General features: G+C 45.9%; 1 protein-coding gene across 5 annotated transcripts in view; it reads left to right on the forward strand.

Annotated features, from left to right (window-relative positions):
- Positions 1-344: 344 nt before the first annotated feature.
- SYTL2 (synaptotagmin like 2) overlaps positions 345-18,741 on the forward strand; it is a 119,176-nt gene continuing 100,779 nt past the window's right edge. For 3 of the 5 annotated variants that reach the window (XM_065936931.1, XM_065936935.1, XM_065936934.1), the window contains exon 1: positions 345-495. The gene's annotated coding sequence lies outside the window, so the exon portion shown is untranslated. The remainder of the gene's footprint in view (positions 496-18,741) is intronic. The other 2 variants (XM_065936932.1, XM_065936933.1) reach the window with 2 other exon arrangements.

Below are 18,741 nucleotides of genomic sequence, written 5' to 3' on the forward strand. Positions count from 1 at the left end.
CATCTTGTCGAGTACTATTTTGCGCCCCTTTCTCCCGCGCGGGGGCGGGTGGCGAGCTGACCCCCGATCTGGGCTTCTGGCGCTCCACGCTCTCGGACTCCAAGGATCCCTAAAGCACAGGGATCGAAAAATAACCGCGTTGCGGTCTTGATCTGCAGAGCGAAAAAGTTGTTTCGGGTAAGTTACGCCTGAGATGGAGGCCAAGTGGGGGAGCCCAGGGGGAGAGAATTAAACAGGAGCGGGGCGGAGGGGGGTGGAGGGAAGGGCGGGAGAGAAGGCCGGAGCCCACGCGCGCGGAGGCCGGGCCGGGGCGGGGCGCGGGGCGGGCGGGGAGGTATTGGCCCGCGCGTCCGGGAGTGGCCCCGGGAGCCCGCACGCGCCGCCCCGCGCGGACAGCTGCCGGGCGGTACCTGGATCGCCGGGCGAGCGCTCGGGGCAGAGCCGCCTGCACCCCGCCGGGGGAGAGGAGGCGCGCAGAGTCCAGTTCCGAGGAAGGTAACGCAGCGCGCCGCGCCGGGGTTAGGGCGGAGGAGCCCGGGGTGGGGTTCGGGGTTTGTACCACCCGCCCGGGGTCTGGAGCCTAGACGACGCGGGGAGCGGCGATGCTCTCCTCGCCCGCCTGCCTCCGACTCCCCGCAGCCGGTCCAGCCCGCTCGCTGTGATACCTCGGGGGCTTCTCTTTCCCTTCCTGGTACTGGTTCCTCCTCTTTTAAACGGGGGAGCTGCTGTGGTGTGATGCCTTTCGGTCTTCTAAGTTCTGAAACGCTGCACTTCGTTGCGGCGTCGGGCAAGCGCCCTCCTTAGGCTCCCACTCGCTGAAGAACCAAATCTAATGCCCGGGGGTCGACTCTCCAGGAGGCCGAGGTGCTCGGGTGGGCGGCCGTTCCTTGGGCTTTCGAGGACTGAGCTTGGCTTGGGGCCGGCTGCTGGGTGGACCTGCCAGCAGGCTGCCCCCCGGTTGCTCAGGGGGGGTACGGTGGGGCGTCAGGACCCACCTACAGGTGAGGGGCTTAGGGAGGGCGAGTTGGGAGCGGACGGTTTCTGCTTGGAAGACAAGCAGGTTTGTTTTGGAGTTCTCTGCTTGCACCCAGCCCTGGTCCCGCGGTTGAGTTGTCTATTACAGGAATGGGCTTTATTATCTTTTCAAAGTGGAAAAACCAACTGCTTCAGCAGCTAAGACAGCGGGCTCCACCAGCATGTAGGAAGTGGGCCCCTGTCCCTGCCCCCACCCCGCCTCTCCCGCTTCCCTTTCCTCCTGCCTCCCTTTGTGAAGTCCCTTTGACTTCGAGGGGGCTCCCTTCCTGTCTGCATGAAAAGTCCTCGTTTTCACTTATTGCTGGTCTGTGACCAGCAGGCCCCAGGGCTTGGGTTCTGGGTTGCGATGGAAGCAGAGATAAGATGAGACTATGAATCATGCTGCCAGCCTCCACCACGGCGGGGATGTGCAGAGGAAGCCCCAGACAGACAGACAGACACACACTGGGAGGCGGGATGGATTTCAACTGCTGCTCAGCTTCCCATCCCCTTGGCAGGCATTCCCAGCGAGGCAGGCAGGTGTCTGCAGGATGGAGCCGCCACCAGGGGAGGAGAGCTGAGCGGGGCAGAGGGCCCCGGTGGGTTTTTGTAGAAGGTCTCCTGTGGGTCTCTCCATCTCTTTCCCTCTGCCCTGTAGCCCTTCTGCCCTCAGTGTGGTATCCGAGTGAAATTAGATTCCAGGGCCCATCAAAAGCGGCAAAAGGGGCCCTGGAGGTGGCAGTATTGACTTTATGGGGGCCCTTGTGGGCCAGATTCTCTGTTGTGTAAAACAACATATCCTTAATTCTCACCAAGCCACGGGGGGCTAGGATACTGGTATTTACTCCATTTTACAGATGAGAAACTGAGGCTCAGAAAACTTGCTTCCCTTAGTCTCACATAGATAGTAAATGGCTGAGCTGGGATTCAAATCCAATCTTTCTGATTTGAAAACCTGTGGGTTTTTTTTCTTTTTTTTTTTTTTTTGGTTCTCCATGAGTAAGGGCAAGTTGGCATAGTAACAGCAGAAGTGACTGTTACTGAGCTCACACGAGGTGCCGGGTGCCATTCAAAGCACTTTGGAGGTGTTATGTCACTTAGGGTGCGAAGGATCCGGTCATTCTGGTGGGAATCTGGGATGCCTTAGGCCCTCTCCAGCGGCAGCCCCCTTCCAGAACACCGCTGCCTGATCCCGCCCAGCTGCTGGTGCCTGGGCAGGGTGGGCGCCCTGTTTGCTCTATCCTAGAGGTGGTTTGAGGTCTAATGAAAGATTGATTGTCCACAGCTGATCCGTTAGACCTGACCGTTGGCTTGTGAATGATCCCACTGTCCCCTGAAAGGCCTTTCTCGGGCTTCACTCAATAAACATTTGTGGAATGAATGAATTAGCACGTTGTGCAGAGTGGTCTGCCGTCCTGCAGAAGTGGGTAGCGGCAGCCCGGGGCCCCCACCGTCCTCAGAACCCCAGGATGCCAGGCCAGATTGTTCTGCTCCTCAGGTGAGGAAGGTAGGGTGAACTGTGCCCCTGTGGGCTTACAGATTACCCTGGTAATATGTCGACTGGCACCTGTTTTGTAAAGGAGTTTTAAAGATAGTGCATGAAGACAAATTTGACTTTTTAAAAAAGTGAACAGGAAAAGTGACTTCGTTTTAATCAGGTTTCTGCTCTTTCAAGAAGAGGGGAACATAGGGTGGTACTATTCATGTTAGGGCTTCCCAGACTTCTCCATTAAAAAAAAAGTCTCTAATAGCAAAGAAGCCTGGCAACTACTCCTGGGCATTGGGGTATATAGTTCAGATGGGCCCTAGCAAGCTTGAAATTGGTTTTAAGGTTTTATGCAGGTTTTTTTTATGTGATTCCATATGCTTGTTAGGTTTGTTTTTTTAATACAAATAAATATTTGTATATAGTTGTCTTCCCCAAAATATTTGTGTAAAATTGGTGCCCTGGCATATTGCTTTATATTCTTGGAGGCTGAGGGGACCCAAATGGAGAAGCAGGGCAAAGGTTCTGGTCTCAGGGTTCTAAGTTTTGTTTGCATTTTCTGATCACTTGGTTCACAGTAATAGAGCTTCCCAACCTTCTGTGATGATTACCTCTTTTCCCATTTTTCAGAGTGAAGAACATATTTAAAAAAATAAAAGCAGTCATTGTTTTTCCTCCCTCTAGTCTTATTAAGATACAAGTGATACACAGCATTGTATAAGTCTAAGTTGTACACATGATGATGTTATACATGTATGCGTTGCTCCTCTTTTTCTTGTAGTGAGGACATCTGCAATTTACTCTTGGCCACTTTCAAGTATGTAATACATACTGTAGTCACCATACTGTACCTTAGATTCTCAGAACTTATTCATCTTATAACTGGAAATCTGTATTCTTTGGCCAATATCTCCTCATTTTCCCCCACTCCCCAGCCTCTGGCAACCATCATTTTACTCTGTTCCTAGGAGTTTAGTTTTTTAAGATTCTCCAGGTAAGTGAGATCATTACTGTTTGTTTTCTTATTACCCAAACCATACCTGTTCATTGTAGAAAAAGATACAGATTAGCATTGATAACAATAATACATCTGTATTATTATTATTATCTCTGATACATCTGTATCAGAGACAACTAATGCAAAACTTGGAATGTAGCCTTTCACATCTTTTCTCTGCATCTATACAAGTAAATTTTTTTAAAAAATGAACAAATGAATATAACCCTTACTTTTGACTATATTATTGTCAGAGCTAAGAGCCATTTCAAGTTGTTTTGAAAGAAAGTTGAGAGTAAATGATGAATAATTAAAGCCATCATAAAGGTCACTCCTGTTAGTGAACCCCAAAGTTCGCCCCCTGGAGTTCACCTGTGTTGTTTAGTTTCCAGTACAAGTGCCTATGAGCCGGGGCTGCTGCTGAGGTTATGGGGTCAGGCTGTGCTCCTTACTGTGACTCAAGTTATCTTGAATGTCTCAGGTGTAACAGAAAAGGTAGGTCTTCACTGTTGTTGACGTGGAACATGTGAGCAGAAAATTTTGAAGCTAAATTGCCCAGTGGGGAGGCGGGAGCTGCAGATAAGGTCATTGCTCCAACATTGCATTTTAGTACCTGTGTGGCTTTGGGTAGCTTTTGTGAACCAGTTTTTCTTTTCATAAATTGGGACACCTGCTTGATTTTTCTCCACCAAAGTCATTAGGAGGACCGAAAATCAGATGTTGTGTGTTATCTGAATTGCCTGTCAATGTGTATGCAATTGAAACTAACTTGAAGGTTGGGCAAAAGCACTGTTGGCCTTTATAAAATCCCGGGCTCTAACTCTTGGGGTTCACATCAGTAGGGCTTAATTGTGATGCACACTCTCTACTGGATCCCTACTGTTTTCTGCAGAGAATATAGGATTCCTGGATGGCTGGCATCTCACTAGTCTTCATCACAATCCTGAAGAGAGGACGACAGAACACAGTCCTTCTCACAGAGTCCAAACAGGCTTGCCATTCTAGGAAACTGTTCCTCTGCGCAGGGAACGCAGCGCTCCCGAGGGCTGGCTCTCACCGCCTAAAGCAGGGTCCAGGTGTGCTGAGGGAAGGCCGTGGAGCAGCTGGGGAGGTGGGGGGTACCCCGGGACAGCAGCTCCTGGCAGCGGAACAGGCCCTGCCTTGGGAAGTGGACGGCTCAGCTTCTGCCTGGCTCCTGGACGTGCTGTGAGACCCGGGGTTACTCAGGTCCTCTCCCTGATTCTTGCGTTTTTTTTAAGAAACGATTGTTTATTTGGCGGTGCAGGATCTTTGTTGTGCCCTGTGGGTTCTGGTTCCCTGACCAGGGATCGAACCCCAGGCCCTCTGCCTTGGGACCATGGAATCTGAGCCACTGGACCATCAGGAAAGTCCCAGTGTTCTTTAAAGTGAAGGAGTTGGGCCAGTTGAAGTTGTTTCCAGTCTTAAACATCTGTACTGCTGCCCGCTGCTTAGTCACTCAGTTTCTCTGACTCTCTGCAGCCCCATGGACTGTAGCCTGCCAGGCTCCTCGATACATAGAATTTTCCAGGCAAGGATACTGGAGTGGGTTGCCATTTCCTACTCCAGAGGATCTTCCTGACCCAGGGATTGAACTTGCATCTCATGCGTCTCCTGCATTGGCAGAGAGATTCTTTACCACTATGCTGCCTGGGAAGCCCACCTATAAATCTCTATGTAATTCTGGGTTATTTTCCATTCACATTTGCCCAGATAGAAGCTTGGTAGAGAATGACTGCATCCGGATGAATCAGATAGGGGCTCCACTGGTGCTATCAGTTAGCACGTGTTACTTATACAGATAAATCAGGGGTCAGAAAGTGTTTTCTGCTTCCCATTGCTTTCAGGGCCCTCTCATGATTTTCCAAGGGTTCCCCCAGCTGACTGCCCTCCTGGAGAACATATGGTCCACAGATCATCAAGGGGAGAGTTGTTTCTGCTCATCTATCTGCTAAACTCTTAATCTAGAACTTCCTCAGATTATAGGAGGGAGAACTGCTTTGGGACTACTTCTGGTTGATAGAAGTACGATGAAAACAGGTTATGTTAATAAGGCCATGCGTGTCACTCCTACTCACTTCTGAAATCAGTAAATACAGTACTTTTTTTAGTGGGACTGGGCTTCCCTCATAGCTCAGTTGGTAAAGACTCTGCCTGCAATGTAGGAGATCCGGGTTTGATCCCTGGGTTGGAAAGATCCCCTGGAGAAGGAAATGACAACCCATTCCAGTGTTCTTGCCTGGAGAATCCCATGAACAGAGGAGCCTGACAGGCTACTGCCGATGGGGTTGCAAGAGTCAGACACGACTTAGTGACTAAACCACCACCACCCTGGGCACTTGGTCCTGGGCGAGGACTTCTGCAGAAAGTGGGAGCAGCACACGGAACTGTCGGAATGGTTGAGGCAGAGAGGAAGGAAGAGAGGAGAGGCATGCCGGGTGTGGTTGGAATACCGTGGAGATGAAAAGACCAATTTGGGGAAAAACTGACCCTCTTAGGGCTTGGAGTTTCTGATTTAATTCTGCATCCAGCTGCCGGCACTCAGTGGGAATTTAGCAAAGTGTTTTTAATGAATTAATACATGAACAAAGGGAAGAATGAATGAGTCACTCTTCTGAAATGAAGTCTTGAAATTCGGTATAAGAAGCACTTACCACTTACAAAACCACCTTCGTATGTATTATCCCTCATAATGGTGTGAAAGATTAAAGGCCAGAATAAAAGCGTTTCCTGATGTCATTACTTTGTAGACATTTTGCAACAACTAGTGGAAACAGATTTGCTTTATTATTCCTAGATAAGTCTTCTTTCTATAAATGCATCAAGACATATTTGAGGGGGGTTGGGTATAAGATCCAGTAAATGGTAGCAGTACCACAAGTTCTCATTGTGAGTTGGAGAAAGAGGGGCATTGCTTAGCTCGCGGGCGGATAGGCATTCTGGTTTCCCTCCTAGAGTGTTGTTTCACTGTAATGCCTGGTGTAACTGACACCATCAGCTTCTGATCAGACAGATGTGTTTTATGTCGTCATTACTCACAGCCACAGGCGCCTGGGGTCTGCTGCTGCTGGCTGAGTCAGATGATTAAAACCCAGGGCTCTGAGGCTGAGGGCAGGGGCCGGACCCCTGGCCAAGCCAAGGCGCTGCGTCAGCTCCGTGCCTCAACCGCTCCGCCGGCCATCTGCACTGGGAGGAAGACTCAACTGCGGCGTGTTAGGTTCTTTAGGGCAGAATCTTCACCCCTGCTGGTTTTAGGCTAATCATTTGAGTTTTAGTAATAAAAAGCCTGGCTCACAAACTTGGGAAATGAATTTATGGTTACCGGCGGGGGCGGATGGACTGGGTGCTTGGGACTGACATGTACGCGTTTCCATTGGTCCGTTTATGTTTGGCTGTGCCGGGTCTTCGTTGCTGCACGTGGGCTTGCTCCAGTTGGGGCGCGTGGGGCTTCTCTTGCTCGCATTGTGGGGGCTTCTCTTCTTGCGGTGGCTTCTCCTTGCGGAGCGCGGGCTCAGCCGTCGTCGTGCACACTGCAGTTGCTCCGCGGCGCGTGAGCTCTTCCTGCATCAGGGGTCGAGTCCATGTCCCCTGCGTTGGCAGGCGGAGTCTTAACCACTGGGCCGCCAGGGAAGTCCCCCATGCTGTTACGTTTAAAATAACCAACAAGGACCTACTCTATAGCTCATACCTACTATCTATACCTTCTATATAGCATAGGGAACTCTGCTCGATATTCTGTCATAACCTAAATGGGAAAAGAAGAAAAGAGAAAAAGAGACAAAGGATCTTGGTTTTCAGTTTAATTCTTTGATTCTTGATAGAATAGATTCTAGCATTGTTTTAGGTCCACCGTCTTGGGACACGTTGAGGGGTGCATCCTGAGACCTTATCACTATTTCCTTATTGTGTCTGTAAAATGTCAGTGATCAGACCAGCCTCACGAGGTTGTTCAGAGGACTAAATGAGATCATATATTTAATGTGGGGGGCTGATGCCGAACAGTGAAGTGGTCTGAAAACTTTCTTCTTATCTTGGAGGCTGTAAGGGGCTAATGAAAGTATCTCAATATAGTGGGTGAAATAACTAGATTTTAGAATAGTAACACTGTTCAAAGTTTGAAAGGTGGATTTGAGGTTGCTAGAAGGCACACTTGTTTGGACTTGTGGATACAGATAAGATATTTTAAAGCATTTGGTAAAAGGTACTTGGTAGAGAATGGTACTGCTATTTAATTCAGGACTTCTGTTGGAAAGTATAGGGCTTCCTTGGTGACTCAGATGGTAAAGAATCTGCCTGCAATGCAGGAGATGGGGGTTCAATCCCTGAGTCAGGAAGATCCCCTGGAGAAGGAAATGGTAACTCTCTCCAGTGTTCTTGTCTGAAGAATCCCATGGACAGAGGAGCCTGGTGGGCTACAGCTCATGGGGTCGCAAGAGCTGGACACAACTGAGCAACTAAACCACTGCCCTAGGAAGGCATATATGTGGTGGAAAATGCAATGCCATATACTAACCTATGGACTGGACCACACTGGAGATCAGTAATTCCATAAATGATAAACATGTCCTTCCTTGTGAAGTGAAAGTCTCTTGGTTGTGTCCGACTCTTTGCAACCCCATGGGCTATATAGTCCATGGAATTCTCCAGGCCAGAATACTGGAGTGGGTAGCCTTTCCCTTCTCCAGGGGATCTTCCCAGCCCAGGGATCAAACCCAGGTCTCCTGCTTTGCAAGAGGATTCTGTGCCAGCAGGGAAACCCATGTCCTGCCTTGGAGCTAAGCATTTACCACTTTTAAAATAAGAGCCTGGGTTTGCTTTTGGCAAAATGATTGAGGCTTGGCCCCAGAAACAACGTTTACGGCCTCTTTCCATATTTCCAGAATTGAAGTTCTGCGGATGGTTGACAGCCAGTACATGCTGAATTTGGTTAGTGCGTTGCAGAATTTCTTGTGCTCAGCAGGCACTGCTGTGGTTAGCAGTCTCTGAGTTTCCTGGTAGGGGAGGAGCAGGGAGGCATGGGCCACAAAACCCTTATCTGTGGGCAGATCGGCAGAAACTGAGTGGCCCTGTTCCCCAGCCATCAGCATCAGACAGCAGCACACACGAGTGTGTGTTTGTTTGTTTGTTTCTAGGTCTCTGTTTCTGTTGACCCGAGTGTTGTCTGCTTTCTGCAGACCAGAGGGAGAACCTGACACATACCCGGAGCTCCCCAGGGAGGAGCCCCTGCGGGGATCAGCCGTGGTTGCCAGGGGTGCCGAGATGTGGCAAGGACCGCCCGCTTCCCACCTGAACCAGGCGGTGGCCCCGAGCCAGGGGCGTGGAGGGGAGGCGGCTCCGCCTGTCAGAAGGTTCCGGGGACAGATGTTCGTGGAACCCGAGCACAGGTGTCCGGCTGCTGTTTGCGGAACTGCAGAGGGAGTGGGTCTGCTCGCTTTTCCTCTCCGCTGACCTTTTCCCCAAGGTCAGTCTCTGAGCTGTCAGGGACTGGTACCGAGTCTTAGGCTGACGGGTGGTACACGGGGGGCACCTCACCTTGGGCTTTCGGAACGTGAGACCTTGGAACCTGTCTTCCTGCATGCGCCATGCCCCAGGTTTTTCTAGCTGGGTTGATCAGGCAGAGGGAGGAATCTGTGATAGAGGCGGGTTCGGTCTCCTCTGAGACCACAGGCTCGAAGACAGATGAGCCGTGGGTGAGAATGGCCAGCTCTGAAGAGAGAGAGAGAGAAAGAGAGAGTGTGTGTGTGCTCGCGTGCACACGCGCCCTTCCCTACCTAGAGGTAGTGAATGCCTACATGTGTAGTACAGTAGGATTGGTTGGTCTTTGAAATTTTGTTGGTATTCTTTTTAAACTATTATTAAACAGTGAGCATTTGTTGGTAATGGGACAGCATCTTTTGGGGGCTTTCCTGGTGGCTCAGATGGTAAAGAATCCACCTGCAATGCAGGAGACCCAGGTTCAATCCCTGGGTCTGGAAGACCCCCTGGAAGAGGAAATGGCAACCCACTCCAGTATTCTGGCCTGGAAAATCCCATGGACAGGGGAGCCTGGCGGGCTACAGTCCATGGGGTTGCGAAGGGTCAGACACGACTGAGTGACTAACACACACACATGCTCTGAGGGAAAGAATGTCAGACTTAGAGACAAGAGTTAGTTCATTCAGCAAATACTTGCTGTTTAGTGTGGCAGAGATTGTTTAGGCTCAGAGTCCAGTGGGGAAGGCAGCGGTCCGTAACTGCATACACTGTGGTGTTAGTAGTCAGATATGAGCACTGAGAGAGGTGGGTGGTAAGAGGGAAGTGGGAGCAAGTGCCAAGGACTTCCTGTAAGAGGTGATACTTGAGAGGAGACTTAAGAGGAGAAGAGGGGTCAGGAAGTTAAGAGGCCCAGGAACTAGTGTGGCGGGCACAGCTTCATGTACAAGGCAAGCTTGGCCAGAACTGAGGCCAGTGAGGTAGGGAGTGGGCTGAGCTTGGAGAGATTTGTAAATCTCATTAAGGAGACTGGACTTTATGAAATCCTAGCCTGTGTTCTTCACTGTGTGAAAATTGGGCAAGCGTTTCCTCTCTGAGCCTTAGTTGCCTAATTAGTAATATGGAGATAGTAATGATTGCCTGACTTTATCTCATAACATGACAGTGAGACTCAAATAAGATAATAATAGTGGCCAACAATTATTGAACACTCACTGTGTGCCAGAGAGACTCTGCATTAAGCTCTTTTCATGAACTAGCTGATTGAGTCCTCAACAACTTTATGAGATAGGTACTGCTATGAAGCCTGTTTCAGAGATGAGAAATCGGGGCAGTGAGGTTAAGAAGCTTGTCTCAGATCATAAAGCTAATAATACATAGTAGAGCCAGGAATTCAAATTGAGGTGTTCTGCCCACAGAGTGCTTCTTGGGGGGGTGTGTGTGTGTGTGTGTGTGTGTGTGTGTGTGTGTGTGTGTGTGTGTCAGGAATTCAAATTGAGGTGTTCTGCCCACAGAGTGCTTCTTAGTTGTGTGCGTGCGCGTGTGTGTATGTATGCTTGAGTTTATAGTGCTGACTCTTTACCAAGCTTCAGAGCTCAGTCATGTTTGCTCGAGGCTGGTGAAATTCACAGCTCTGAACTTGCCATGTGCGGTGTGTGGCTTCTCCGCTCCAGCTGACCCTCTAAGCCGGCTTCCTCCACATACGCCATTGTAGCCATGACCTCCTTCCCGAACACTGGTTCCTCATCTCCATCAGAGTTCTAGACACATCCACTGAATTCTCTGCCCAGCTCTTTTTTACGGTAAAAATACTTTTTACCTTTAACCTGGCTGCCCTTCAGGCACTTCTGGTTGAATGTGCTAATACCAAAGTTAACTTGAGAGTTTTAAGTCTTATTTGATTCCTGCATCTTCTGAGGAGCATTGTTACTGCTTCCTTCTCGATGTTGCTCCCAAATGACATTTATATTTCACCTCTCTGTACCTCCCAGCTCTCTGACTTTTGGAAGATCTACTGCAAAAGCCTTAGCCCTTTTGATTACAGTCAGTCCTCTCCTTCATGAATACTAACATAGTATGTTTAAAAAAGTAGAAAAAAAAAAAAAGAATAAAACTCACACACAGACCACCCCCCCCCACAGCATAAAAGACAATCTCCTTCATTCTACATTTGAGACCCATGTTTTACATTCTTCTGGTTTTTAGTGGAGTATGTGCCTGTCAATGCAGGAGATGCAGATTCCATCCCTGGGTTGGGAAGATCCCCTGGAGTAGAAGATGGCAACCCGCTCCAGTGTTATTGCCTGGAGAATTCCATGGACAGAGGAACCTGGCGGGCTACAGTCCATGGGGTCGCAAAGAGTCAGACATGACTGAGCGCACACACACTCACACACACCCATGCATACACAGAGTTCCTTTACAATATCATGTTGGTTTCTGCTGTATGTCAAAGTGAATCAGCTATACATATGCATTCATCCACTCTTTCTTGGATTTCCTTCCTGTTTGGATCACTACAGGTCTTTGAGTAGGCTCCCTGTGCTATAGGAGTGTATATATGTCCATCCCAGTCTCCCAATTCATTCCACCCTCTCTTCCCGCTTTGGTATCCATACATTTGTTCTCTATGTCTGTCTTTGCTTCTGCCTTGCAAATAAGTTCTTCCGTACCATTTTTCTAGATTCCATGTATACGTGTTAATATGCGATATTTGTTTTTCTCTTTCTGACTTCTCTTTAGAGTCTTATGTTCCACTATCCCCTTCTGTGAACCTAGTCTTCCAATCAGACCATATTCCCTTTTCCCTACAGCAGCCTCTGTGCATTGTGCACACAGCTTCCTGTCTGGGGCCTGAAACGACACTTTAATTTCCCTTCTTGAGCTCTTCCCAACCCCGCCACTTACTCTCAAATCTTACCTGTCCTAAAAACTGCAGCCCTGTGGTAATTCTTACCCAAATCTTCCTGGTGCGTCACAGCAGGAAGTTTTTTCTCCCTTCTCTGGCTGGTTTACTGTTTGGCTTCCACCTCTTTTATGGTCGTCATCACACACCACCTTATGTTAGCGTTCTTTGTGTATTGATCTTATCTTCCCTATTGGTCTGAAATTTCTTAGAGGGCTGGGACTTGCTGCTATTTCCTTAAAGCCTGGAACCCAGCAGGTTGACTCAGTCCAAATATGCTGAATGAATATATTTTGAAACCCTAAGTTATATTCACTTGTTAAAAAGAATTTCAGTATGTCAGTTGGCTATAGGAATTTAGTGGTCAGAGGGTAGTTATGAGTTAGATATCTGGGGTTTTGGTTTGTGAATGCAGGAAACGATTAACATAGCGAGCCTGAGACTGCTTGTCCTTAGGAATGCCTGCTTGCAAGGCTGGTCCTTGACTGGTATCTGGGAACTTGGATTTCAGAAGGGTTCCCACCGCTTACTCTTTCCCCACCACTCACTGGACCTAAACTGTGCAAACAATGCAGTATATGCCAAGGACCTGCTTTCTTTCTGGGAGTCTGGAATTTGGGTACAGCCAGGCAGAGGGTATCCATGTTGACCCAATAAAACCCCCTGGGCACTAACGCTCTAGTGAGCTTCCCTGGTTAACATTTCACACACGTTGTCACAACTTGTCTGTATGACTCGGCTGAAATAGGGCTCTTGGAAGCCCATGGCTGGTTTTTACCAGTCTTCACCTCATCTAGCTTTAGTCTTGGCTGATCTTGCTTTGTCCCCTTTCATCGTAATAAACCACAGCCACAGGGATGATGTGTATGCTGCTCTGTGAGGCCCCCCACTGAACCATCAAAAACCTGGGGCTGGTCTTGGGAATCCCCTCAGCACACCATGAAATGCTGCAAATGCAGAGCCAGTCCTTTTTTTTTTGTTGTTTGTTTTTTGGCTAAAACTTCAGAGTTATTGACATTTCAGAGAGGTTCCAGCCTCTTACATAAGAGAGAAACCCAATTCTTAAGACTATATGCATATGGGATGTTGCATATACATGGTGCTCTGCAGGGTGAAGCTGAAGCCTTCTTGGTTGCTCTCTGTAAAATTTAGGTAAGAAAGGGGTACTGGAGGAGGTTTGATTTTTTCATAACATCTCAAGAACTGTCTTAATATTATTTATCAGAATTAGACTCTTAGAAAAACTAGCAGCGATATTAGCCTGGGATCCACCCATTCTTATGATTCTTCTAAATCAAAAGTTGAGTGCTTTGGGACATTTTTCCTTCCTGAAAAGAAGGGGTGGACAGGACATCCATAATATTGAGATGCTATTGTGTGGGACATCAGGTAGATGCTTAACATGAATCATTTTCTCAAAGGTAGGAATTTTAAGCTTTTGTTAATGAAAACAAAAGTGAAACCAGAGTCACACAGTCCATGTAACCCTGGAATTCAAGTCTATGTACTCTTTTTCTTTTTCCATTGTGCTGCCTGAACACAATGGTGGGACTTCAAGAATAGTCATTATATCAGCTCATTTTACGAGTGGCTAAATCTTTCTTTTTTTTTTTTTTTTCATGAGTGGCTAAATCTTTCTTTTTAAAGTGTTTATTATTTGGTCTTAGTTGCGGCACGCAGGATCTTCCATGCGTCATGCATGGGCTTAGTTGCCCTGAGGCATGTGATATCTTAGTTCCCTCACCAGGGATTGAACCCACATTCTCTACATTGCAAGGCAGATTCTTTTTTTTTTTTTTTTTAATTTATTTTTTTATTTTTCAGTGGGTTTTGTCATACATTGATATGAATCAGCCATAGAGCTACACGAATTCCCCATCCCGGTCTCCCATCCCACCTCCCTCTCCACCCGAGCAAGGCAGATTCTTAACCATTGGAGTCCCTAAGTGGCTAAATCTTACCTGGACCCCAGTGCTTTGAGAAGTTTTATCTTCCGGTGCCTAGCTGGAAGGTTTGGAGAAGGAGGACGTTTCCCTGGCGCTGATGGCTTCTGTGCATGCCCTAGGCTTTGAACTGCCTTTCCAGGGTCCTGCGGGGCTCGCAGCCGGGGTCCTGTCTGCTGGTGCTCACGTGCCCCGGGTGTGTGCAGTCCGTGACTGGGTGGTGGGCAGACATAGCCTGCTCTGTCGTTCTGTCAGTTTCAGAGCAGGTGTGAATAAAGTCTTTCTTCCTGACAGTTTTGCTCAAAAACGTATCTGGGAACAACCTGCTTTATTAAATTTGAGAGTAAATGGAGAGTTGTTTCTTTTTTTTTTGTATTGGAGTATAGCTGATTAGCAATGTTATGACAGTTTCAGGTGGCCAGCACAGGGATTCAGCCAAACATGTACATGTATCCATCCTTCCCTAAACGCCCCTCCCATCCAGGCTGCCACATAACACTGAGCTATAGAGTAGGACCTTATTGGTTACCCATTTTAACTATAGCAGTGTGTGCATGTCCATCCCAAACTCCCTGACTATCCCTTCTCCCCTTTCCCTCAGCAACCATAAGTTCATTCTTTAAGTGAGACCTTTTTTCTTTTTTTAAAGAATAGAACTATAAGAAGGAAAATAGAAATGGGTGATTTTAAATCCATGGTGAAATATTACTCAGCCATAAAAAGGCATGAAATGGGGTCCTTTGTAGAGACATGGATGGACCTCGAGATAGTCATATAGACGAAGTAAGTCAGAAAGAGAAAAACAAATACCAATGTATTAACATATGTACATGGAATCTAGAAAAATGGTATAGATGATCTTATTTGCAAAGCAGAAATAGATGTAAAGAACAGATGTCTGGATACTTGGTGGGGAGGAAGGGGTAGGATGAATTGGGAGATTGGGATTGATGTACACACGCTATTGATAGTACGTATAAGATAGATAACCAATGACAGAACCTGCTGGAGAGCACAGAAAACTCTACTCAGGGCTGTGGCGACCTAAATGGGGAGGAAATCCAAAAAAGAGAATATGTTCACATATAACTGATCTACTTTAATGTACAGAAGAAACCATTGTAAAGTGACTATAATAAAATGGATTTTTAAAAAGAAATGGAGTAATTTGGGGTGCCCTAGTCTTGTTAGTTTCATCTTGGGAAATGTGTTTTATGTAACGTTGCTTTTAGATGATTAGCGTATTTCAATAAGGAAACAAGGCCTCGGACTCCACAGTATTGTAGGGAGTACTGAGTTTGAGCACTGACAAGGTACACAATCAACATTCGTTGAATAAATACAATTGGGGGCAAGTGTCTTGCCTCTTTTGCTGTCCAAAGGATGGACTAACTTGGACCCCAGTTCCCATTCGTGTGCTTCTGCTGAGGATGGGAAGAGTCTCTTTTTTTAGATCACATGTTGAACCTGGGGCCAGGCCATCATCATTTCAAAGAATTAAATGCAAATGGCTTCTTCTTGGCAGGATGAGATGTTATTTGTGATGCTGAGAATAGATTTAGTGGTAGAGGTAATAATAATAGCAGCTAGTACTTAGATAGTATTTATTATGTAAGCCTAAATGCTATACACATACAGACCCATCTAATCCACACGTCATATTTTTAAGTAGATATTTTACCAGTGAGGAGGCTAAAATGCAGAGAGGCTATGTAACTTGCTCAAGGTCACATGTAAGTGGTAATTCTGAAATGTAAATCTGGATACCAAAGAGCAGTCACTAACCTCTCTTCAGTCATATTATAAAGGAATAGGAACCTAAATATTTTTCCCCAATTTTTTTATTGGGGTAAAATTCACAAAAATTTATCATCTTGACATTTTCTAAGTGTTCAGTGGCTTCAAACACATCGACAGTGTTGTGCAACCATGACCACCATCCATCTCCATAACTCTTCATTTTGTAGAACTGAAATTCTATACCCATTCAAAAATAATTCCTCATTTCACCCTACTCTTGTGCATGTCTGCTCTGCCACTCAGTCGTGTCCAACTCTTTGCAACACTCTGGACTGTACCCCACCAGGCTCCTCTGTCCGTGGGATTCTCCAACCAAGAAAACTGGAGTGGGTTGCCATCTTCTCCTGCAGGAGATCTTCCTGACCCAGGGATCAAACCCTGTCTCCTGCATTCGCAGGCAGATTCTTTACCACTGAGCCGCCAGGGACACCCCACCATATTCTTACCCCCTGGCAGCTACATTCTGCTTTCTGTTTCTGTGATGTGATTACCCTAAGTACCTCATGTAAGTGGCATCACACAGTATTTCTCCTTTTGTGACTGGTTTATTTCACTTGGCATAATATCCGCAATGATCTCCCATATTGTAGCACATGTCAAAATTCCCTTCCTTTTAAAGCCTCAGTAATATTCCATGATATTTTGTACACAAATTTACCACATTTTGTGGTAAAATTAAAACTTACCACATTTTGTTTATCCATCAGTGGATACTTGGATTGCTTCTACTTTTTTAGCTGTTGTGAAAAATGCTGCTGTGAACACAGGTGTATAAATATTTCTTTAACACCTTGCTTTCAGTTCTTTTGGGTATATACCCAGAAGTGGAATTGCTGGACCATGTGATAATTCTACTTTTCAGGTTTTGAGGAACTGCTATACTATTTTCCATAGAAGCTATACCATTTTGCACTCCCACCAGCTCTGCACAAGGGTTTAATTTCTCCACATCCTTGCCAACGCTTGTTATTTTCTGTTTTTGTGTTCCTTGATAGTAGCCATTCTGGTGGATGTGAGGTGGTATCTCATTGCAGGTTTCATTTCGTTTCTCTAGTGATTAGTGATGTCAGGTATCTTTTCATGTGCTTACTGGCCATTCATGTATCTTCTTTGGAGAAATGTCTAGTCCTTTGCCCATTTTTAATCAAGTTGGCTTTTTTGTTGTTGAGTTTTAGGAGTTCTCTGTAAATTTTGGATATTAATTCCTTATCAGATACATGATTTTCAAATTTTTCCATTCTGTGGGGTGCCTTTTTACTCTGTTGATAGTGTTTTGATGAACAAAATTTTGAAATTTTCATGAATTCCAACTTGTCTACTTTTTTCTTTTGTTGCCTATGCCTTTGGTGTCACAGTTAAGAAGTCACTGCCAAATCCAAAGTCATGAAGCTTTTGCCCTATGTTTTCTTCTAAGAGTTATATGTTGTAGGTCTTATATTTAGGTCTCTGAACCATTTTGAGTTAACTTTTGTATGTGGTGTTAGGTAAGGGCCCAACTTCATTATTTTGCATGTGGGTATGTGGTTTTCTCTGCATTATTTGTGGAAAAGACTATCCTTTTTCCATTGACTGTCTTAGTACCATTACCACAAGTCATTCGAGGAATCCTAGACATTTTGAAAGGCCATCTAGTTCTTGTGGTTTCTTTGCTTTTTTATTAAAAGTACAGGTGAAAGGTACCTCTTTCCATGAATTCCTGGAGCAATTTCTAGAAATTCTGATTTTTCTTTTAGGTCTATATAAACCTTAAACAACAATTTGAAGGAGATGAAAATTCATGTTTGAGTCTTTTTATACTTTCCCGCCTAACATAATGTTATTTTTTTTCTTCCCTCAAATACCAGGCAAATAGTAGAAATCAAGCTCAGACAAGCAGGAAAGACTTCATAATCTCAAGTTCCCTCACTGGGGGACCAGTTCATGGAGAGAGATGATCCTCAGTTGAGAATCTGGATTCTTCTGAGTTTTGTGATGTGAAAGTCTATTCTGTGACCTTGAGGAAATAGGAGATTTTATAGCTTGTTTTGTTGTCTTTTAGAGTTGAATATGCATTTTCAAGTCATTGGAGCATGAGAGTTGAGGAACTGTGATTTCTTTTTTCTAATGAGTTTCACAGCATCATTAATTAAAGATGGCAAAGCATAAACTTCTCATTTGGACATGTTTCCAGTTGTGCTGCACTTGTTTTTCAGACCACATGGTTAGTTTTACTTGAATATTTCGTGGGGTTCATATTTGCATTGAGAGAGCGTGCAGACTAAAACAATGTGGAAATGCCATTGCTTGCCAAATTCCAGCCACAGATTCTCCAACCTTTTTTTGGTAATAAGAGTTTTCATTTGTGCAGAACTAAACAATATGACAGCTGTGAGCCCCTAACCATGGAAATGCCTGTTTATTTGCCTTGGAACAATTTCCATGACAGAAAGTGTTGAGAGGATGTCCTTGATTTTTAAGGACAGGTTTATAAAAACATCAGTTATGAGATATATCAGCTTACATTTCATGGATGTTTTGAAAATTTGATGTGGCTAAAACTTCTCCACGTCTGTCTCTTGGAGAAGGTTTATAATTCAAAATCCCTTAAAAGAAAATAGAAAACTGCTCATCTCCAAAACGTAGAATTTGACTAATAACAGTTCTCAAGTTACTTTCTTCCTTATAAATATTCGTGTTTTGTAATGAAAAAAGATGTAATAAAAGTTCTGACACTAAGAATCTGTGCAGGTGGAAAGCTGTTTATTAACAATTAACTTTTATGATTACTTCTCCCGTGAAATCATTTTGATTCTTTGGTTTATTATTTCTAAAAGATACTTGTTTGAGGAGGAGGAAAAGTCCTTCTGGAGACTTTAAGGTACTTAAAGTGACACATTTCATGGGAGCCCCACTTAGAGATGGTTTGCATTAGAAAGTTAAGCTGCAGGTTAAGAGAGAAATGAGCACCCCTGACTGGGAATAGAACGGAACAGGGCGAAGGATATGTGGCTTTGGCCTCCCCTGCCCTGTCTGATAATCCTTTCTAACCTATCCCAGAAGGGTTTGGGGAGCTCTACTGGTAGAGTCGTGGCTTCCCTGGTGGCTCAGTGGTGAAGAATCTCCCTGC

The sequence above is a fragment of the Muntiacus reevesi genome, chromosome 5 (genome assembly GCF_963930625.1).
Source record: "Muntiacus reevesi chromosome 5, mMunRee1.1, whole genome shotgun sequence".
NCBI classification, from domain to species: domain Eukaryota; kingdom Metazoa; phylum Chordata; class Mammalia; order Artiodactyla; family Cervidae; genus Muntiacus; species Muntiacus reevesi.